Source organism: Pseudophryne corroboree, chromosome 1, assembly GCF_028390025.1.
Source record: "Pseudophryne corroboree isolate aPseCor3 chromosome 1, aPseCor3.hap2, whole genome shotgun sequence".
Classification (NCBI taxonomy): Eukaryota; Metazoa; Chordata; class Amphibia; order Anura; family Myobatrachidae; genus Pseudophryne; species Pseudophryne corroboree.
Genome location: NC_086444.1, coordinates 267,033,741 through 267,057,925, shown reverse-complemented (window position 1 = coordinate 267,057,925; position 24,185 = coordinate 267,033,741).

The following is a 24,185-nucleotide window of genomic DNA, read 5'->3' as shown; positions in this document are numbered from 1 at the left end:
TCATTACCTTCAAACCAGAAATAAAGACACGGAGACTTGAATTTTGGCAGAAAAATTGCTAGCTATTTATTTGTCCCTAACCAATAGCAAACCTGTAATAGAGAATTAATTAAGATGCCGATCCAGCCGGCATATGGTGGCAGCAAAAAGAACGGCTCAATTAACCTAATTTAACCTTAAATTACTAAACATTCGAACCGATCCTAATTTTACTAAAACTATGACAAACCGGTAATCGGTGACAACTCAACCCCCACAGTGACTACCCACCGCTCCTGGGTGCCCTGCCGCTGCCTTCCCGGACGGGTGGTCAAGCGGCCAATAAGTCGATGGAGGTGAGTGCACCTAAACCACACCAAACTGTAAAACACTACAGTTTACCATACAAATACAAAACTGCCGTTCTTTTCCGCCAATAAATAGCCAACGATAAAACCAGCCAACTACTTAACGCCAAGGCACCACGTGCCAGAATTTCTGACCACCGGGGCGGGAGGGTGGGAAAGCAAATCACCACAAGAGAGAACTAAAATGGCCTCACCTTCCCTATATATATCAGACCCTCCCCTTCAAAGGGCTGTACTTTCCTCACAGCTAGGTCCACCCCTCACCAGATGTTTAACTCTTTCCTTTCCTATGCAGTCAATTCTCTCTCCTAAACATCCTAGTGATATTTGGTGGACCCCCTTCTTTTAAAGTAAAGCATTCATTACCTTCAAACCAGAAATAAAGACACGGAGACTTGAATTTTGGCAGAAAAATTGCTAGCTATTTATTTGTCCCTAACCAATAGCAAACCTGTAATAGAGAATTAATTAAGATGCCGATCCAGCCGGCATATGGTGGCAGCAAAAAGACCGGCTCAATTAACCTAATTTAACCTTAAATTACTAAACATTCGAACCGATCCTAATTTTACTAAAACTATGACAAACCGGTAATAGGTGACAACTCAACCCCCACAGTGACTACCCACCGCTCCTGGGTGCCCTGCCGCTGCCTTCCCGGACGGGTGGTCAAGCGGCCAATAAGTCGATGGAGGTGAGTGCACCTAAACCACACCAAACTGTAAAACACTACAGTTTACCATACAAATACAAAACTGCCGTTCTTTTCCGCCAACAGCGAAAGACTCATCCCCAAAGTCTTCGCACCGCCACCATAAACCTACCCTAACTCCTGCAAAACGAAACCCAGATCCTCCAGGAAAAACATCATCCCCTCATTGGATAGATGTACCCCATCAGGCAGGAAAAGGTGGCTGTCTCTGAACCGAATCCTAGGGTGGCGAACCACCTTCCCTCCGTGGGACAGCACCCACTTCGCCACCGCCCCGTTCACCTTTTTCCGGGCCTCATCAATCTGGCGACCATCCGCCACACCCCTCCAACTCAACCTCGGCACCATCAATGAAAAAACCAACACACAATTGGTCCATGCCGCGGCCACACTTGCCAGATCTTGTATCATGGCCCACCGCAGATCCAAGGATGTCCTCTTCCCCAGGTCGTTGCCACCTAGATGGACAACCACGACCCTAGGGACTCCATGCTTGCTGGCCTGACTAACTAGCCTACTCTTCAGCTCGCTCCACATCATCCCTCGCCAGCCAAGCCATCTGACACCCTGTGCTCCAGGCAACGCCTGAGCCCCCTCCGAGGCCACAAACTTGGCTGCCCAGTATACATAAGAGTGGCCGACCACCCAAATAGCCAAATTGTCTTCAAACCAACCTGAAGGGGAAAAGAGGGGTAAAATTGATTACTAAAAAGGCTTCATTAATTGCTTTCACCTGAAGGATCTGCCAAAAAGAAAAAACTTTAGCTCTCGCTATTGCAGCAGTCACGGCCTAGCCGATCTGCACCATGCTTCTTGCCAATTTGAAGCGAACACAGAAACACAAAGGGGAAGTTCAAATAAAATCAAACGAAATAAAAAAAAAGGGGGGGGGGGGTATAAAATGGGAAACACATGTAATAACTCAGCTGGAGGTGAAAGCGTAAAGACCTGCTGAGGGACTCTGATTAGAACAGATTAGCCGAATTGTAGATTAGAATTCAGTCCGTCAAGTCAGGCAAAAAAATCGCAAAATAACTCCAGACCCCCGCTGCCGACTCATGCCAGCAACGACGAGTAGCTAATCCCTGAGTAGGATAAAAAGGGGGGGGAACACCAACAGACGAACAATACATAACTTACGGCACTGTAACACATAATACAATGCAAATAAACACAGCACCAAGCGCAATCCGACCTCTCATGCGACGGGGCGAATATATCGTCTGTAACTTGACGACTTCCATCGCCCCACCGCCTGGATTTCAGTTCTGGACAAGCCCGCCGCCGCAGCCGACGTCGCAGCGCCTATTCGAAAGGAATGGGTACCGAACGCAGTGGGTGGAAGGCCCAAGCTCACCAAACAACGACTCAGCATCCAACGAAACTGATATTTCGTCACCGGCAGCCCATCATAATGCAATAGCCATGACCCCTTCCTAATGGGTCGCACCGCCACATATTGCACAGCCAGGCCTACCGGGCAAACGCTCTCCTCCTGCGCAGGAACCAAAGTGACCCAGCGCCCTCTCCCCATTTGGTCCGTCTTAGAGCGCCGCAATCTGCATAGCAAGGACCTCTCACCCACTACCACGTCTCCGACCAGCATGCGCGAATCTGCTTTCTTGGAAGGTGCTACCAACTCCGAAACCCTAAAGGCCCCGTGGTAAGCCATTGAGAACGCCAAACTGAACAAAAGCGTCTCAAACCTGGACGACGCGACTCGCCCCACCGCAGCGATGACGGCCGGCAACAAAGCCGCATCGATGGGCCGCCTCCTATCCGGTGGCGTCGGCGCTACTCGCGCCCACCCTTTCATTGCCTTCCGCAGAACATCGCTTTTTGTCACATCGGGGACGCCCCGCAGCTTGCAGAAAAACGAGACCCCAGCCAAGTACCGTGATACCACCGCTCGGGACCTACCGGAAACATACTGCTGCCAAATAAAAGAAAGCATCAGCCGATGCCTGCTCTTACCTTGTTGCTGACGACCTTGGACAAACTCCTCCCACTCGCTCCAAGCTTGTCCGTAAGCCTTGAGCGTGGCTGGCGCGACTGACCGCAATGCTAGATCCTCCAGTCCGGCCCGATCACCTGCCAAACATAACCGGGACAATGAAAACCTTGTTCGTTGGCCTCAGGTGCCAACAACCAAAACCTCTTCCACTGTCCTCGCGACAAAGCGTCGGCAATTCCATTCTCCAAACCGGGCACGTGTTGTGCGCGGAACCATAGGTTCCTACGCAAGCATGTCAAAAGCAATTGCCCAAGCACCCGCAGGACCACCAATGATTTTGCCCTCTGGTTATTAATCGCATGCACCACGCCCAGATTATCGCATCTAAACAATATGCTGCGATTAGCCAGCCGATCGCCCCAGACCTCCAACGCTAGCATAATGGGAAAAAGCTCCAAAAGCACCAGATCTTTTGTTAGACCTTCGCTATGCCATTTTGCCGGCCAGGATGCTGCGCACCAAGATCCCTCCAGAAAGCAACCGAATCCAGAGGCACCTGCTGCGTCGGTGAACAGCTGCAACCGCTCGCTGTCCACCGCTGGCGCTTGCCATATACACACTCCGTTGAAATCCTCCAGGAACGAGGCCCATACGGCCAAATCCCTTTTTATTTCGGAGGACAAACGCACAAAATGATGTGGCCTGGCACACCCCGCCGTCGCCCTTTCAAGCTTCCGGCAGAAAACCCTGCCCATCGGTATTACCCGACAAGCAAAGTTCAACATGCCCAGCAAAAACTGTGCCTGTCGCAGCGTGACTTTACGCGACCCTTCGAACCGGCAAATGGTGTCGCGGAGCTTCGAAACCTTGTCCCGGGGCAGGCGACACTCTCCCGCCACCGTGTCAATTTCAATCCCCAAAAATGACAAGCAGGAGGCCGGACCCTCTGTTTTGTCCATGGCCACGGGAACACCGAAGTGGTAACAGAGAGCTCGGATGCTAAAAAGCAAGTCGCCGCACCTTGTATCATTAGCCGGACCCGCACACAGAAAGTCATCGAGGTAATGGGCAACCCCGTGACCCCCTGACGAAGACTCCACGCACCAATGAAGAAACGTGCTAAAGCGCTCGAAAAATGAGCATGAAACGGAACATCCCATCGGCAAACATTTGTCGATGAAATACTCCGCCCCAATCCGGAAACCCATAAAACGGAATGAGTCCGGATGCAATGGCAATAACCTAAAAGCTGACTCAACATCGATCTTAGCCATAAGGGCCCCGGTCCCGTAGCTGCGGACCATCTCTAGCGCCTCGTCAAATGACTGATACACCACCGAGCAATGAGCCGGCGGTATTGCGTCGTTGACCGACGCCCCCAACGCGTAAGAAAGATGCTGAATGAGCCGGAAAGCGCCTGGAGTCTTCTTCGGAACGACCCCGACCGGAGAGATGACCAAATCATCCACCAGGGGTGACATAAACGGTCCCTCCATCCTGCCCAACCTGACCTCCTTATCCACTTTCTCCCGTAGCACTACCGGCAAGGCTCGGGCAGATTGGAGGTTCCTCTGTGCCCGCACGGACACCTCACTCGCAACAGGCAAGCGAAAACCAAACTTAAAACCGTCAAACAAAAAATTTGCATCCCCTCTATTCGGATACAAGTCCAACCACCGTCCCATAGTCTCCAACTTAATTGGCGTTGGAGCTCTGCAGAGCGGTCCCGCTCGCGGCCTGCCTGGGGTACGCTTGCTTACCCCGCGCCCCCTGTCTCCCGCCTTTGAAACAGGAGGAGGCTGGGTGGGCTCCGCCACAGTGCTGGCAGGAGTGTCGAAAACGACACTGCTTGCCAAAGGAACATGTTCCGCTGTTAAACGCGAAACACTTTCCTCGCGTGGCAGAACGCCCTCCTGCGCGAACGGCCGATCCACCTGTCCTGGCAAATCCTCCATCCGCGCCGGACCCCTGGGCTGATGACCCTGCGCGTCGTCCACCTGCCCCCTGTTTCTGGGGCTCCTCCTCCTGGTGCGAGGCCCGGGTTACTTTGAGCCAGACCTCCACATCCTTGAATCCGAAGTCCATGACCCGCAAGCCGTCCTGCTTCTCCCGAAACTCCTGATCATACCGACGCCATTCCGAGCCCGAGGATTTGCGCGGCATGTCATGTACGAGATGCAGATACCGGATTACATTCATGTGCTCTTCCGGCCTATCCTCCAAGTAGCATGCCGCAAATACCCAGAAACCGGCCAGCCAATTATCGAAGGACCGGAAAGCCTCCGCCCCCATGCCCTTCTTAGCGGCCGCCGCCTTATAATCCTTCTTCATGGCCTTTGTCAATACGAATATGTCCACGAAGTCACCCCTACGAATCTTCTTGCGGCATCTGTCCCGCAGTCCCCGGGCAGATCGCGCCGCTTCTTAGCCCTACGATCTTCCTCACTAACTCGCTTGCGCCGCTTACGCCTCTTCTGCTGCTTTGCTGCCCGCTTGGCAAATTTCGCCGCCCTCTTCCTCGCCCTAGTAGTGCTATCTACTTCGGACGCCTGCGACGACAGAGAAGATGAAGAGGAGGAAGAAGAAGAGCTGCGCGAACTTGAGCTCGTGGGGAAAACCGATACAGATTGCACCAACTCACCGGATGCCGTCGACCGCTCCGACCTGGAATCCTCATCCGCTTCAGCCCATACGTCGTCCTCCACGAAGTCCGCCATCTCCACTTCCTCGCGGTCCCCTGCAACAGACAAAGCAGAGGAGGACCCTGCCCGCGCTTGCGGCGCATGCCGGGCCCCACGTGTGGGAGGCGCTGTGGGCGCGCGCCCTTGCCCATCCTGCTCCGGACCTAGCTCCAGCTCCGCAGCGGCCGCCCCAAGCTCTCGGCAGGCTCGTGCCACCCGCTGCGCCGCTGAGGCCCTCTGTCTGCCAGACCCGCCGGCTCTCGCAGACTGGCCGAAAACCCCCACCGCCCTCGAGGAGGCTACTGCGGCTAGCGGCCCCAACGCTTCCACCACTGTGGCCAGAGCCGACGCCAGCGCCCCGGGAGGATCCCGCTGGCCGTGACCCCCGACAACGGCCCCCGAAGAACCCCTGGTCCGCGCCTGGGCGCGAACCCGCGCCCGCCGACCGTCAGACGTGACCCGGGGACCCGACGCCCTCCGACACGACGGGAAAGCGGGGGCCCCCCCGCCGGACCACTCACTCTCCCCCTCTGAAAATGCCTCCTCCCCGAGCGGATCAGAAACATCACCCGATCCTGGGGAGGTCCCGCTGTAATGCGAAGCGGCGCGTACCGCGGCCCTGCGGCCGCTAACCCATTCCCTGTCCCCCCTCCTCCCCCGAAAGCCGCTATATCCCGGCTCCGGTGGAGTGGTATGGGGAGACAGGGAAAGCTGTGGCGCAGCTGCGCGCGTTCCCCCGCGCACTGCACGGCCCGCGGTGGGCTCGCGCGCATACTGTGCGCACTCCCCTCTCCCGCTCGCTGCCGTGGCCCCCTCCGCCTGTATAAACCGTCCTGCCCAGCGTTGTCCTCTAGAGACAAACGCTGCACCCCCCTGCTCCTCCCCCTCCCCCTGCCGGAATCCGGCAGCCTGGGAGTTAATAGCGGGGACAGAGGTACTGGCGGCGCCGCTGCGCGCACCCGTGCGCGCCTGGCGCCGCCAGTGGCGAGCGTGGGCGCGCGCGCACCTCATGCGCGCGCCCCACCTCCTCTCGCCACTGATCTCCCGGCCGGTGCTTCGTTCAAAGCCGCCGCGCGAGGCTCCAAGACAGGCCCCGCGTGGCGACCGCCCGATCCCCGTTCCGCCCTCTCCCCCCGCCCGGCATTTGCACTCGGCCGCGGCAAGGGAGGAGAGATAAGGGCCGAGCCTGCGCCCTCCGAGGCGCGCACGCGCGCGCCCGTGGGCGCCCGACACCGCCGCGGACTCAGCCATTCCTGGAGGCGAGGGCCGATGCCCGTCGACCTCCGGGCGGCCTGCAAGGACCTCCGGTCCCCCACGCCGCCCGCGCCTGGCCGGCACGGCCGGCCCGGCCCCCAGCGGCGAGGCCGACCCGGCCCGCCGCGTTACACCCGTGCCCGCGTTCGTGGAGGCCCCGGGGGACGGAGCCCCATCCCCCAGGCCACCCACCTCATCGCCTGGCCCGGCTCGACCGCCTGAACCGCGGTACCGAGCCGGAAGCCGGGCAGAACGCTGAGGGCGGGCGGACATATCAGCAGGGATGATGAAAGGCAGAGAGGAGGATATAACTATAAAGGGGGTACACTCTGTGTAATAAACTTGCACAGTTATATGTAAAACAAATGTCTGCACTGCAGCACTCACCAACAAAGCAAATCACCACAAGAGAGAACTAAAATGGCCTCACCTTCCCTATATATATCAGACCCTCCCCTTCAAAGGGCTGTACTTTCCTCACAGCTAGGTCCACCCCTCACCAGATGTTTAACTCTTTCCTTTCCTATGCAGTCAATTCTCTCTCCTTAAGTCATAGATACTGTATTTCCTCTTTTCTAATAAGCACAATAGAGAAATCAGTGAAATAGTATATAAAATATAGTAAATAATGGGAACCCACATGTTCCACAGTATTGGTAGCAAGTACAATGGAAATATGTCAGTGCTAATAGTCAAACCTTAGGCAAGAGATTCAAGCTCCTGTTCAGTCTTGTGATGGTGTGTAACAAAATGGAGTCGGAACTTCCATTTTATTTTGCATTGTACTTTTAAATGTAGTTGTTTCTTGTTCCATTGCGATTGTACCTGCTTTAGATAGCACCTGAAACTGCTCATATTGTTAGTAACCTTTGCTTAGCCAATGACATACTTAAGATCATGGAGGTCATTCCGAGTTGTTCGCTCGCAAGGCGATTTTAGCAGAGTTGCTCACGCTAAGCCGCCGCCTACTGGGAGTGAATCTTAGCATCTTAAAATTGCGAACGAAGTAATCGCAATATTGCACACCTCGTAGCAGTTTCTGAGTAGCTTCAGACTTACTCGGCATCTGCGATCAGTTCAGTGCTTGTCGTTCCTGGTTTGACGTCAGAAACACACCCAGCGTTCGCCCAGACACTCCTCCGTTTCTCCGGCCACTCCTGCGTTTTTTCCGGAAACGGTAGCGTTTTTTCCCACACGCCCATAAAACGGCCTGTTTCCGCCCAGTAACACCCATTTCCTGTCAATCACATTACGATCGCCAGAACGATGAAAAAGCCGTGAGTAAAATTACTAAGTGCATAGCAAATTTACTTGGCGCAGTCGCAGTGCGGACATTGCGCATGCGCATTAAGCGGAAAATCGCTGCGATGCGAAGATTTTTACCGAGCGAACAACTCGGAATGAGGGCCCATGTGTATACTAGTGATGTGCACCGGACATTTTTCGGGTTTTGTGTTTTGGTTTTGGATTCGGTTCCGCGGCCGTGTTTTGGATTCGGACGCGTTTTGGCAAAACCTCCCTGAATTTATTTTGTCGGATTCGGGTGTGTTTTGGATTCGGGTGTTTTTTTTTGCAAAAAACCCTCAAAAACAGCTTAAATCATAGAATTTAGGGGTCATTTTGATCCCATAGTATTATTAACCTCAATAACCATAATTTACACTCATTTTCAGTCTATTTTGAACACCTCACACCTCACAATATTATTTTTAGTCTTAAAATTTGCACTGAGGTCGCTGGATGGCTAAGCTAAGCGACCCAAGTGGACGACACAAACACCTGGCCCATCTAGGAGTGGCACTGCAGTGTCAGGCAGGATGGCACTTCAAAAAAATTGTCCCCAAACAGCACATGATGCAAAGAAAAAAAGAGGCGCACCAAGGTCGCTGTGTGACAAAGCGTAGCCTGCCTAGGAACGAGTTGGCGTTTGCGAGATGCTGCTACTGGTGCCGCCGCTACTGTTCTTGCTGCGGGAGGCAATACATCTACCCAGTTGGCTGTCACAGTCATATAGTCCTGAGTCTGCCCTGCTCCACTTGTCCACATGTCCGTGGTTAAGTGGACATTGGGTACAACTGCATTTTTTAGGACACTGGTGACTCTTTTTCTGAGGTCTGTGTACATTTTTGGTATCGCCTGCCTAGAGAAATGGAACCTAGATGGTATTTGGTACCGGGGACACAGTACCTCAATCAAGTCTCTAGTTGCCTCTGAATTAACGGTGGATACCGGAACCACGTTTCTCACCGCCCAGGCTGCCAAGGCCTCAGTTATCCGCTTTGCAGCAAGATGACTGCTGTGATATTTCATCTTCCTCGCAAAGGACTGTTGGACAGTCAATTGCTTACTGGTAGTAGTACAAGTGGTCTTCCGACTTCCCCTCTGGGATGACGATCGACTCCCAGCAGCAACAACAGCAGCGCCAGCAGCAGTAGGCGTTACACTCAAGGATGCATCGGAGGAATCCCAGGCAGGAGAGGACTCGTCAGACTTGCCAGTGACATGGCCTGCAGGACTATTGGCTTTCCTGTGTAAGGAGGAAATTGACACTGAGGGAGTTGGTGGTGTGGTTTGCAGGAGCTTGGTTACAAGAGGAAGGGATTTAGTTGTCAGTGGACTGCTTCCGCTGTCACCCAAAGTTTTTGAACTTGTCACTGACTTCTGATGAATGCGGTCCAGGTGACGTATAAGGGACGATGTTCCTAGGTGGTTAACGTCCTTACCCCTACTTATTACAGCTTGACAAAGGCAACACACGGCTTGACACCTGTTGTCCGCATTTGTGTTGAAATAATTCCACACCGAAGAGCTGATTTTTTTTGTATTTTGACCAGGCATGTCAATGGCCATATTCGTCCCACGGACAACAGGTGTCTCGCCGGGTGCCTGACTTAAACAAACCACCTCACCATCAGAATCCTCCTTGTCAATTTCCTCCCCAGCACCAGCAACACCCATATCCTCATCCTGGTGTACTTCAACAGTGACATCTTCAATTTGACTATCAGGAACTGGACTGCGGGTGCTCCTTCCAGCACTTGCAGGGGGCGTGCAAATGGTGGAAGGCGCAAGCTCTTCCCGTCCAGTGTTGGGAAGGTCAGGCATCGCAACCGACACAATTGGACTCTCCTTGGGGATTTGTGGTTTAGAAGAACGCACAGTTCTTTGCTGTGCTTTTGCCAGCTTAAGTCATTTCATTTTTCTAGCGAGAGGATGAGTGCTTCCATCCTCATGTGAAGCTGAACCACTAGCCATGAACATAGGCCAGGGCCTCAGCCGTTCCTTGCCACTCCGTGTCGTAAATGGCATATTGGCAAGTTTACGCTTCTCCTCAGACGCTTTCAATTTAGATTTTTGGGTCATTTTACCGAGCTTTTGTTTTTTGGATTTTACATGCTCTCTACTATGACATTGGGCATCGGCCTTGGCAGACGACGTTGATGGCATTTCATCGTCTCGGCCATGACTAGTGGCAGCAGCTTCAGCACGAGGTGGAAGTGGATCTTGATCTTTCCCTATTTTAACCTCCACATTTTTGTTCTCCATTTTTTAATGTGTGGAATTATATGCCAGTATCAATAGCAATGGCCTACTACTATATATACTGCGCACAACTGAAATGCACCACAGGTATGGATGGATAGTATACTTGACGACACAGAGGTAGGTACAGCAGTGGCCTACTGTACCGTAATGCTATATATTATATACTGGTGGTCAGCAAACTGTGCAAAACTGAAATGCACCACAGGTATGGATGGATAGTAGACTTGACGACACAGAGGTAGGTACAGCAGTGGCCTACTGTACCGTAATGCTATATATTATATACTGGTGGTCAGCAAACTGTGCAAAACTGAAATGCACCACAGGTATGGATGGATAGTATACTTGATGACACAGAGGTAGGTACAGCAGTGGCCTACTGTACCGTAATGCTATATATTATATACTGGTGGTCAGCAAACTGTGCAAAACTGAAATGCACCACAGGTATGGATGGATAGTATACTTGACGACACAGAGGTAGGTACAGCAGTGGTCTACTGTACCGTAATGCTATATATTATATACTGGTGGTCAGCAAACTGTGCAAAACTGAAATGCACCACAGGTATGGATGGATAGTATACTTGACGACACAGAGGTAGGTACAGCAGTGGCCTACTGTACCGTAATGCTATGTATTATATACTGGTGGTCAGCAAACTGTGCAAAACTGAAATGCACCACAGGTATGGATGGATAGTATACTTGACGACACAGAGGTAGGTACAGCAGTGGCCTACTGTACCGTAATGCTATATATTATATACTGGTGGTTAGCAAACTGTGCAAAACTGAAATGCACCACAGGTATGGATGGATAGTATACTTAACGACACAGAGGTAGGTACAACAGTGGCCTTCTGTACCGTACTCCTATATATTATATACTGGTGGTCAGCAAAATTATGCACTGTACTCCTACTATATACTACAATGCAGCACAGATATGGAGTGTTTTTCAGGCAGACAACGTATACTGGTGGTCACTGTCAGCAAAACTCTGCACTGTACTCCTCCTATATACTACTGCTGCTCCCCAGTCCCCACAATTAAACAGTGTGAGCACAGATATATGCAGCACACTGAGCACAGATATGGAGTGTTTTTCAGGCAGACAACGTATACTGGTGGTCACTGTCAGCAAAACTCTGCACTGTACTCCTCCTATATAATACTGCTGCTCCCCAGTCCCCACAATTAAGCATTGTGAGCACAGATATATGCAGCACACTGAGCACAGATAACGGATAAGGAGCGTTTTTTTCAGGCAGAGAACGGATAAAACTGGTGGTCACTGATCAGCAAAACTCTGCACTGTACTCCTCCTATATTAATAATACAAAGCAAGCACAAATATTTGCATCAACAATGAATAAAAATTGAGAGGACGCCAGCCATGTCCTCTCCCTAACATTTCCAATGCACGAGTGAAAATGGCGGCGACGCGCGGCTGCTTATATAGAATCCGAATCTCGCGAGTATCCGACAGCGGGATGATGACGTTCGGGCGCGCTCGGGTTAACCGAGCCATACGGGAGAATCCGAGTATGCCTCGGACCCGTGTAAAATGGGTGAAGTTCGGGGGGGTTCGGTTTCCGAGGAACCGAACCCGCTCATCACTAGTGTATACCTTATATAGAAGATATCTGGGCTTTGTTATTTGTGGTGTAAAACTGAAAGACTGTGCCACACAAGCTGCCTCAGCCATTGATGTGATCTGCAGCACAGCCTATCAACCTGTTGACAGCAGGATTTGATTGTATCCAGTCCTGGGTTCCACTACCACTTGACCATATCTTGTGAAGCAATGCCTGCAGCTAAGTGTATTTTGAAATGATTTACTACTGTATATTGATATTTGAAGCAAGTTTGAATTGCTATACTGTTTTTGCATGCTATCTTTAACTTTTTTCAATAAAAAGGGGGACATTTATTAAGCAGTAATAAGAGCAGAGAAGTGAGCCAGTGGAGAAGTTGCCCATGGCAACCAATCAGCACTGAAGTAACATCTATAATTTGCATACAATAAAATGATACAGAGTTCCTGATTGGTTGATGGAGCCACTTCTCCACGGGCTCACTTCTCCGCTCTTATCACTGCTTAGTAAATGTCCCCCTTTGAATCTAGTTCCGCCGGGAACAAGTATGTAGTACAGTACATACATTTCCTGACTGATGAGAATCCATGGCTAGTTCAGACAGGAGACATGTTTTCCACACTCATCTATCTAAGTTGCTTGAACAACTAGGACAGAATTAGCTGTCTTTTATCCTAATGGTACATTGGTGGTACTTGGCTGCAGCCAGCTGATGGTGGTGGTCCATCAAAGCGTCCACCCTTACAGTTGCTTAGGTACCCACACATCTGTAATGTAATGGGGCAATTCCAATTTCCCCCGACGTATTTGTTCGCAGCGCAGCGATCAGGCTAAAAAATGGCAGTTCTGCGCATGCATCGCAATGCACAAGCGTGTCGTACGGGCACACGAACGATGTAGCTTTGCACAGGGTCTAGCAAAGCATTTCAGTCGCACTGGTGTCCGCAGAGTGATTGACATGAAGTGGGCGTTTCTGGGTGTTAAGTGACCATTTTCAGGGAGTGTTCGAAAAAATGAAGATGTGCCAGGAAAAACACAGGCGTGGCTGGGCAAACGCTGGGCGGGTTTGTGACGTCAAAACAGGAACTGAACAGTCTGAAGTGATCGCAAGCGCTGAGTAGGTTTTGCGCTACTCTGAAACTGCACAAAAAAACTTTGTAGCTTCTCTGCGATCCATTCGTTGGCATTTCTGCTAAGCTAAAATACACTCCCAGTGGGTGGCGGCATAGCGTTTGCACGGCTGTTAAAAACTGCTAGTGAGCGATCAATGACCACCTATATGTCAGTATATGTCAGTGTCTATTAGGGAAGAGCGGGTTCGGCTCCCTGAGAACCGAACCCCTCTGAACATCACGTCATGAGCCTGGATTCGGTCCCAGTTCGGGACTTCCCGCCAGACTCGGAAACCAGAACGAGGCAAAACGTCATCATCCCGCTGTCGGATTCTCGCGGGTTTTGGATTCCATATAAGGAGCTGTGCATCGCTGCCATCTTCACTCCAGTTCTGGGGAGTATAGCGAGAGGACGTGTCTCCTCAGTGTCTGTACAGGAAAGTGGTGTGGTGCGTGGGATGGCGACCTGCTCTTATGTGTCATTCAAGTGTTGTCTTGTGCTGCATCAATCCAGTCAAAGTGGTGGTGTCCTGTGCTGCCATAAGTCCAGTGCAGTGGTGGTGTCCTGTGCTGCCATAATTCCAGTGGTGGTGTCCTGTACTTTCATAAGTCCAGTGGTGCTGCTGTATAAGTCCAGTGCAGTGGTGATGTGTTGTGCTGCATCAGTCCAGTGGTGGTGTCTTGTGCTGACATAAGTCCAGTGGTGGTGTCCTGTTCTGCCATAAGTCCAGTGGTGCTGCCGTCTAAGTCCTGGTTTACTGCTGTATTAGTACAGGGGTATTGCCTTATAAGTCCAGGGGTACTTCCGTATAAGTCCATTCCAGTGGTGCAGCTGTATAAGTTCAGGGGTACTGCCGTATAAGTTCAGGGCTACTGCCATATAAGTCCAGTCCAGTGGTGCATCCGTATAAGTCCAGTGGTACTGCCGTATAAGTCCAGTTCAGTGGTGCAGCTGTATAAGTTTATGGGTACTGCCCTATAAGTTCAGGGCTACTGCCGTATAAGTCCAGTCCAGTGGTGCATCCGTATAAGTCCAGTGGTACTGCCGTATAAGTCCAGTTCAGTGGTGCATCTGTATAAGTTCAGGGGTACTGCTGTGGAAGTTCAGAGCTACTGCCATATAAGTCCAGGCCAGTGGTGCATCTGTATAAGTCCAGTGGTACTGCCATATAAGTCCAGTCCAGTGGTGCAGCCGTATACATTCAGGGGTACTGCCGTATAAATTCAGGGGTACTGCTGTATAAGACCAGTCCAGTGGTGCAGCCATATAAGTTCAGGGGTACTGCCATATAAGTCCAGGGGAACTGCTGTATAAGACCAGTCCAGTGGTGCAGCCGTATAAGTCCAGTGGTACTGCCGTATAAGTCCAGGGGTAGTGCCATATAAGTCCAGTCCAGTGGGGCAGCCATATAAGTTCAGGGGTACTGCCATATAAGTCCAGTGGTACTGCCGTATCAGTCCAGGGGTATTGCTGTATAAGTCCAGGTCCAGTGGTGCAGCCGTATAAGTTCAGGGGTACTACCGTATAAGTCCAGGGGTACTGCCGTATAAGTACAGTCCAGTGATGCAGCCATATAAGTTCAGGGGTACTACCGTATAAGTCCAGGGGTACTGCCGTATAAGTCCAGTCCAGTGGTGCAGCCGTATAAGTTCAGGGGTACTGCCGTATAAATCCACCAATATTTTGCATGCATTACATCTGGGCAAACTCCAGCACGTCCCATGTTTTGTACATACAATTAATTTGGTGGTGCAGAATTTTTTGAAAAATGACATGGGCGTGCAGGAGATGCTGTTGGTAGCCAAAAAAATTGCGGTCCACTTTCGACATTCAGCCATTGCGTGCCACTCCTAGATTGGCCAAGTGTTTGTGCCGCAGACTTGTGGCGCTTAGCTTAGCCATCCGGCTACCTCATTGCACCTCTTTTTCTTCTTTGCATGATGTGCTGTTTGGGGCCTATTTTTAAAATCTGTCATCCTGTCTGACACTGCAGTGCCACTCCTAGATGGGCCAGGTGTTTGTGATGCACACTTGTGTTGCTTAGCAAAGTCATCCAGCTACCTCATTGCACATATTTTTCTTCTTTGCATGATGTGCTGTTTGGGGCCTAGTTTTTAAAAGTTCCATCCTGTCTGACACTGCAGTGCCACTCCTAGATGGGCCAGGTGTTTGTGTCACTTAGCAAAGTCATCCAGCTACCTCGGTGCAACATTTTGGCCTAAAAACAATGGCCCTCATTCCGGCCATGGCCCTAGCTGCTTTCGTTTGCAGCGCAGCGATCAGGCTGAAAATCGGCACTTCTGTGCATGCGTATGGTGCGCACTGCGCACGCGCGACGTACTTTCACAAAAGCCGATGCAGTTTTACACAAGGTATAGCGACGGTTTTCAGTCGCACTGCTGATCGTTGAGTGATTGACAGGAAGTGGGTGTTTCTGGGTGGTAACTGACCGTTTTCGGGGAGTGTGTGTAAAAATGCAGGCGTGCCAGATAAAAACGCAGGAGTGGCTGGAAAAACGGGGGAGTGGCTGGCCGAACGCAGGGCGTGTTTGTGACATCAAAACAGGAACTAAATAGTCTGAAGTGATCGCAAGGTAGGAGTAGGTCTGCAGCTACTCTGAAACTGCACTTTTTTTTTGTAGCAGCGCTGCGATCCTTTCGTTCGCACTTCTACTAAGCTAAAATACACTCCCAGAGGGAGGCGGCTTAGCATTTGCACTGCTGCTAAAAGCAGCTAGCGAGTGAACAACTCGGAATGAGGGCCAATATTGTGAGGTGTTCAGTGTTCAGAATAGACTGAAAATGAGTGGAATTGAATGTCACTGATGTTAATAATAGCGTAGGATCAAAATTACCCCCAAATTCTGTGATTTTAGCTGTTTTTGTGTTTTTTTTTTCAAAAGTCATCCAGATCCCAAATCAAAACCCGAAAGGGTGGTTTTGGCAAAACCAATCCAGATCCAAAATATGAGCGGAGATCCAGATCCAAAACCAAAGCACAAAACATGAAAAGTGCCCACCACACATCTCTAGTGTCTATACACTCATAATGCTTCTACAGTACCTCATTACTATTTAATTAATCTAAGTGCTAATTTACCTGCTCATAATTTTATTTCATTTGTATGACTTTTTCTTAAGTCATAGATATTTCCTCTTTTCTAATAAGCACAATAGAGGAATTACAAAAATAGAGATGTGCAGCGGGCATTTTTCGTGTTTTGTGTTTTGGTTTTGGATTCGGGTCTGCGGTCGTGTTTTGGATTCGGACGCGTTTTGGCAAAACCACCCTTTCGGATTTTTGTCAGATTCGGATGCGTTTTGGATTCGGGTGTTTTTTTTTTTTTTTAAACCCCGCAAAAACAGCTAAAATCATAGATTTTGGGAGTAATTTTGATCCTATAGTATTATAAACCCCAATAAACATAATATCCACTCATTTACATACAAAAAAAGAAGAAAGGCTGCGCTATTTTGATGAACTGATAATGTAATCCTCTTATGTATAATTAATACAATTTATTAAAAGATATATAGAGATATATAATATCACTGTGCTTTTGTGATAATTAGATCGTAAAATGCATGCAACATAAAACAAAATAGATAAAACCATACAATATGGATGATAATATTGAAAAAGGGGTTACCCAATAATCAGAGCTGTGAGTGTATTTTAGTGGAAGAGTCCGTTCCAAATAGTTCCCCCAAATGGTTCTGTATCCGGTATAAGTATTCAATGGGAGGTAAGCAGTGTCCCGTGGAGTGGCAGTGTCCGCTAGAGGAATTAGTGCTCCAAGATCTTAAATGGCGGGCTCCTCATGCAATGCGGAAAGTTGAATCAATCGGTCCAATCTGCTATTTGTGTCCTCCAACTTTATGTCGCAATCCGGAATTAAGATGGGGGATGGTTCGGCCTTCCAGTCGATAGTCGTCAGCTCAGGGTCCCTTGTTAACCTAACGCGTTTCGCTGCGTTCAGCTAGCAGCTTTTTCAAGCTGCTAGCTGCTAGCTGCTAGCTGAACGCAGCGAAACGCGTTAGGTTAACAAGGGACCCTGAGCTGACGACTATCGACTGGAAGGCCGAACCATCCCCCATCTTAATTCCGGATTGCGACATAAAGTTGGAGGACACAAATAGCAGATTGGACCGATTGATTCAACTTTCCGCATTGCATGAGGAGCCCGCCATTTAAGATCTTGGAGCACTAATTCCTCTAGCGGACACTGCCACTCCACGGGACACTGCTTACCTCCCATTGAATACTTATACCGGATACAGAACCATTTGGGGGAACTATTTGGAACGGACTCTTCCACTAAAATACACTCACAGCTCTGATTATTGGGTAACCCCTTTTTCAATATTATCATCCATATTGTATGGTTTTATCTATTTTGTTTTATGTTGCATGCATTTTACGATCTAATTATCACAAAAGCACAGTGATATTATATATCTCTATATATCTTTTAATAAATTGTATTAATTATACATAAGAGGATTACATTATCAGTTCATCAAAATAGCGCAGCCTTTCTTCTTTTTTTGTATATCTATCTGTGGGGGTGACTCCCCGTGTCTAGGCAGCAGCTTGGCGAAACACCTTGTCCCCTGAGCGCCCGAATACCCTTGGGTAACCACTCCACTCATTTACAGTCTATTCTGAACACAATATTATTTTTAGTCCTAAAATTTGCACCGAGGTTGCTGGATGACTAAGCTAAGCGACCCAAGTGGGCGGCACAAACACCTGGCCCATCTAGGAGTGGCACTGCAGTGTCAGACAGGATGGCACTTAAAAAAATAGTCCCCAAACAGTACATGATGCAAAGATAAATAAAAACAGAGGTGCAAGATGGAATTGTCCTTGGGCCCTCCCACCCACCCTTATGTTGTATAAACAGGACATGCACACTTTAACAAACCCATCATTTCAGCGACAGGGTCTGCCACACGACTGTGGCTGAAATGACTGGTTGGTTTGGGCCCCCACCAAAAAAGAAGCAATCAATCTCTCCTTGCACAAACTGGCTCTACAGAGGCAAGATGTCCACCTCATCCTCATCCTCCGATTCCTCACCACTTTTACTGTGTACATCCTCCTCCTCACAGAGTATTAATTCGTCCCCATTGGAATCCACCATCACAGGTCCCTCCTACGCTGATCGCTGACAAGGTGACCTGCTGAACTAAACACTCTTTCGAAGTACACACTGGAGGGGGGGCAACTTAGGTAAAATAAAGCCAGTTTGTGCAAGGGCCTCCAAATTGCCTCTTTTTCCTGCCTATATACGTACGGACTGTCTGACATGCCTACTTGGATGCTGTCACTCATATAATCCTGATACTGAGCACTGATGATACTGAGCACTGATGATACTACGGAGAAATGACACTGAGCAGCATGGTTAGCACAAGACACTGTACTAGTATTAGTAATTTAGTATTACTGAGCACCACAAGACAATGAGCAGTGATACTGAGCACTGATGATACTGAGCACTGATGATACTGAGCACTGACGATACTACGGAGAACTGACACTGAGCAGCACGATGCAGCACAAGACACTGTACTAGTATTAGTGAGCAGCACAAAAGCACTCTGGAATTGTCACCCCCCCAGATACCACTGTGACTGGAATGATGATGACCGTTGCAGTCACAGGACACTACTACCAGAGCACCCTACAGAAGCAAGATGCAGCACAAGAGAGACACTGTACTAGTATTACTGAGCAGCGGTAAGCACCGATACTGAGCACTGATACTGAGATTTGACACTAAGAGAATTTCGCAATGTACTCTCTGTACCCTCTACAATTCACAAGTGAAAATGGCTGTGACGCGCGGCTCTTTATATGGAATCTGAATCTCGCGAGAATCCGACAGTGGGATGATGACGTTTTGCCTCGTTCCGGTTTTCCGAGTCATGCGGGAACAACCAAGCCTGGCTCGGACCTGTGTTTGACACGTGAAGTTCGGTTCTCAGAGAACCGAACCCATCATCTCTAAAAAATAGTAACTAATGGGACCCCACATGCTCCATAGCATTGGTGCAAGTACAGTAGAAATATATCAGTGCTAATAGTCAAAGTTAAGGCCAGAGATTCAAGCTCCTGTTCAGTTTTGTGATGGTGTGTAACAAAATGTCTTCTAAACTTCCATTTTATTTTGCATTGTACTTTTATGTGTATAATGCAAAAGATTGCCGGAGGTGCAAGTTGCCGGCCGATCTTGGAAATTCTTTTAAAGGGACAATCACTTACAAGTAGAGATAATCAGGTTTGGATCTCAGAGATCTGAACCCCCCTGAACTTCTCGATCTGAACTAGGATCCAGAGCCCGGCTCAGGACTTTTTGCCAGGCTTGGATCCCAGAACGAGGCAAAACGTCATCATCCCGCTGTCAGGGGTTGCTGTCCCTGAGTGTCCTGTGCTGTTTTGGGTGCTGTACAGGGGTGTTGCTGTCCTGTGCAGTACAGGGGTGCTGCCCTGGGGTGTCCTTTGCTGTTAGGGGGGCTGTACAGGGGTGTTGCTGTCTGTGCTGTAAAGGGGCACTGTTCTGTGTGCTGTAAAAATACTAGAGATGAGCGGGTTCGGTTTCTCTGAATCCGAACCCGCCCGAACTTCATGTTTTTTTTCACGGGTCCGAGCAGACTCGGATCCTCCCGCCTTGCTCGGTTAACCCGAGCGCGCCCGAACGTCATCATGACGCTGTCGGATTCTCGCGAGACTCGGATTCTATATAAGGAGCCGCGCGTCGCCGCCATTTTCACACGTGCATTGAGATTGATAGGGAGAGGACGTGGCTGGCGTCCTCTCCATTTAGATTATAAGAGAGAGAGATTTACTGGAGCTTAGGACTAGGAGGAGTACTGTAGAAGTGTAGAGAGTGCAGAGAGTTTACTAGTGAGTGACCACCAGACAGTGCAGTTTATTTAATATATCCGTTCTCTGCCTGAAAAAAGCGATACACACAGTGACTCAGTCACATACCATATCTGTGTGCACTGCTCAGGCTCAGCCCAGTGTGCTGCATCATCTATATATATTATATATCTGTCTGACTGCTCAGCTCACACAGCTTATAATTGTGGGGGAGACTGGGGAGCACTGCAGTGCCAGTTATAGGTTATAGCAGGAGCCAGGAGTACATAATATTATATAGTGAGTGACCACCAGACAGTGCAGTTTATTTAATATATCCGTTCTCTGCCTGAAAAAAGCGATACACACAGTGACTCAGTCACATACCATATCTGTGTGCACTGCTCAGGCTCAGCCCAGTGTGCTGCATCATCTATATATATTATATATCTGTCTGACTGCTCAGCTCACACAGCTTATAATTGTGGGGGAGACTGGGGAGCACTGCAGTGCCAGTTATAGGTTATAGCAGGAGCCAGGAGTACATAATATTATATTAAAATTAAACAGTGCACACTTTTGCTGCAGGAGTGCCACTGCCAGTGTGACTGACCAGTGACCTGACCACACTGACCACCAGTATAGTTAGTAGTATACTTATATTGTGATTGCCTGAAAAAGTTAAACACTCGTCGTGTGACTTCACTTGTGTGTTGTTTTTTTTTTTATTCTATAAAAATAAAACTCATTCTGCTGACAGACAGTGTCCAGCAGGTCCGTCATTATATAATATATAATATATACCTGTCCGGCTGCAGTAGTGATATATATATATTTTTTATATCATTTATCATCCAGTCGCAGCAGACACAGTACGGTAGTTCACGGCTGTGGCTACCTCTGTGTCTGCACTCGGCAGGCAGTCCGTCCATAATTGTATACCACCTAACCGTGGTTTTTTTTTCTTCTTTATACATACATACTACTACGACATCTCTTTATCAACCAGTCTATATTAGCAGCAGACACAGTACAGTACGGTAGTTCACGGCTGTGGCTACCTCTGTGTCTGCACTCGGCAGGCAGTCCGTCCATAATTGTATACCACCTAACCGTGGTTTTTTTTTCTTTCTTCTTTATACATACATAGTTACATAGACATCTCTTTATCAACCAGTCTATATTAGCAGCAGACACAGTACAGTACGGTAGTTCACGGCTGTGGCTACCTCTGTGTCTGCACTCGGCAGGCAGTCCGTCCATAATTGTATACCACCTAACCGTGGTTTTTTTTTCTTTCTTCTTTATACATACATAGTTACATAGACATCTCTTTATCAACCAGTCTATATTAGCAGCAGACACAGTACAGTATGGTAGTTCACGGCTGTGGCTACCTCTGTGTCTGCACTCGGCAGGCAGTCCATAATTGTATACTAGTATCCATCTCCATTGTTTACCTGAGGTGCCTTTTAGTTGTGCCTATTAAAATATGGAGAACAAAAATGTTGAGGTTCCAAAATTAGGGAAAGATCAAGATCCACTTCCACCTCGTGCTGAAGCTGCTGCCACTAGTCATGGCCGAGACGATGAAATGCCAGCAACGTCGTCTGCCAAGGCCGATGCCCAATGTCATAGTACAGAGCATGTCAAATCCAAAACACCAAATATCAGAGAAAAAAGGACTCCAAAACCTAAAATAAAATTGTCGGAGGAGAAGCGTAAACTTGCCAATATGCCATTTACGACACGGAGTGGCAAGGAACGGCTGAGGCCCTGGCCTATGTTCATGGCTAGTGGTTCAGCTTCACATGAGGATGGAAGCACTCAGCCTCTCGCTAGAAAAATGAAAAGACTCAAGCTGGCAAAAGCAGCACAGCAAAGAACTGTGCATTCTTCGAAATCCCAAATCCACAAGGAGAGTCCAATTGTGTCGGTTGCGATGCCTGACCTTCCCAACACTGGACGTGAAGAGCATGCGCCTTCCACCATTTGCACGCCCCCTGCAAGTGCTGGAAGGAGCACCCGCAGTCCAGTTCCTGATAGTCAGATTGAAGATGTCAGTGTTGAAGTACACCAGGATGAGGAGGATATGGGTGTTGCTGGCGCTGGGGAGGAAATTGACCAGGAGGATTCTGATGGTGAGGTGGTTTGTTTAAGTCAGGCACCCGGGGAGACACCTGTTGTCCGTGGGAGGAATATGGCCGTTGACATGCCAGGTGAAAATACCAAAAAAATCAGCTCTTCGGTGTGGAGGTATTTCAACAGAAATGCGGACAACAGGTGTCAAGCCGTGTGTTCCCTTTGTCAAGCTGTAATAAGTAGGGGTAAGGACGTTAACCACCTCGGAACATCCTCCCTTATACGTCACCTGCAGCGCATTCATAATAAGTCAGTGACAAGTTCAAAAACTTTGGGTGACAGCGGAAGCAGTCCACTGACCAGTAAATCCCTTCCTCTTGTAACCAAGCTCACGCAAACCACCCCACCAACTCCCTCAGTGTCAATTTCCTCCTTCCCCAGGAATGCCAATAGTCCTGCAGGCCATGTCACTGGCAATTCTGACGATTCCTCTCCTGCCTGGGATTCCTCCGATGCATCCTTGCGTGTAACGCCTACTGCTGCTGGCGCTGCTGTTGTTGCTGCTGGGAGTCGATGGTCATCCCAGAGGGGAAGTCGTAAGCCCACTTGTACTACTTCCAGTAAGCAATTGACTGTTCAACAGTCCTTTGCGAGGAAGATGAAATATCACAGCAGTCATCCTGCTGCAAAGCGGATAACTGAGGCCTTGACAACTATGTTGGTGTTAGACGTGCGTCCGGTATCCGCCGTTAGTTCACAGGGAACTAGACAATTTATTGAGGCAGTGTGCCCCCGTTACCAAATACCATCTAGGTTCCACTTCTCTAGGCAGGCGATACCGAGAATGTACACGGACGTCAGAAAAAGACTCACCAGTGTCCTAAAAAATGCAGTTGTACCCAATGTCCACTTAACCACGGACATGTGGACAAGTGGAGCAGGGCAGGGTCAGGACTATATGACTGTGACAGCCCACTGGGTAGATGTATGGACTCCCGCCGCAAGAACAGCAGCGGCGGCACCAGTAGCAGCATCTCGCAAACGCCAACTCTTTCCTAGGCAGGCTACGCTTTGTATCACCGCTTTCCAGAATACGCACACAGCTGAAAACCTCTTACGGCAACTGAGGAAGATCATCGCGGAATGGCTTACCCCAATTGGACTCTCCTGTGGATTTGTGGCATCGGACAACGCCAGCAATATTGTGTGTGCATTAAATATGGGCAAATTCCAGCACGTCCCATGTTTTGCACATACCTTGAATTTGGTGGTGCAGAATTTTTTAAAAAACGACAGGGGCGTGCAAGAGATGCTGTCGGTGGCCAGAAGAATTGCGGGACACTTTCGGCGTACAGGCACCACGTACAGAAGACTGGAGCACCACCAAAAACTACTGAACCTGCCCTGCCATCATCTGAAGCAAGAAGTGGTAACGAGGTGGAATTCAACCCTCTATATGCTTCAGAGGTTGGAGGAGCAGCAAAAGGCCATTCAAGCCTATACAATTGAGCACGATATAGTAGGTGGAATGCACCTGTCTCAAGCGCAGTGGAGAATGATTTCAACGTTGTGCAAGGTTCTGATGCCCTTTGAACTTGCCACACGTGAAGTCAGTTCAGACACTGCCAGCCTGAGTCAGGTCATTCCCCTCATCAGGCTTTTGCAGAAGAAGCTGGAGACATTGAAGGAGGAGCTAACACGGAGCGATTCCGCTAGGCATGTGGGACTTGTGGATGGAGCCCTTAATTCGCTTAACAAGGATTCACGGGTGGTCAATCTGTTGAAATCAGAGCACTACATTTTGGCCACCGTGCTCGATCCTAGATTTAAAGCCTACCTTGGATCTCTCTTTCCGGCAGACACAAGTCTGCTGGGGTTGAAAGACCTGCTGGTGACAAAATTGTCAAGTCAAGCGGAACGCGACCTGTCAACATCTCCTCCTTCACATTCTCCCGCAACTGGGGGTGCGAGGAAAAGGCTCAGAATTCTGAGCCCACCCGCTGGCGGTGATGCAGGGCAGTCTGG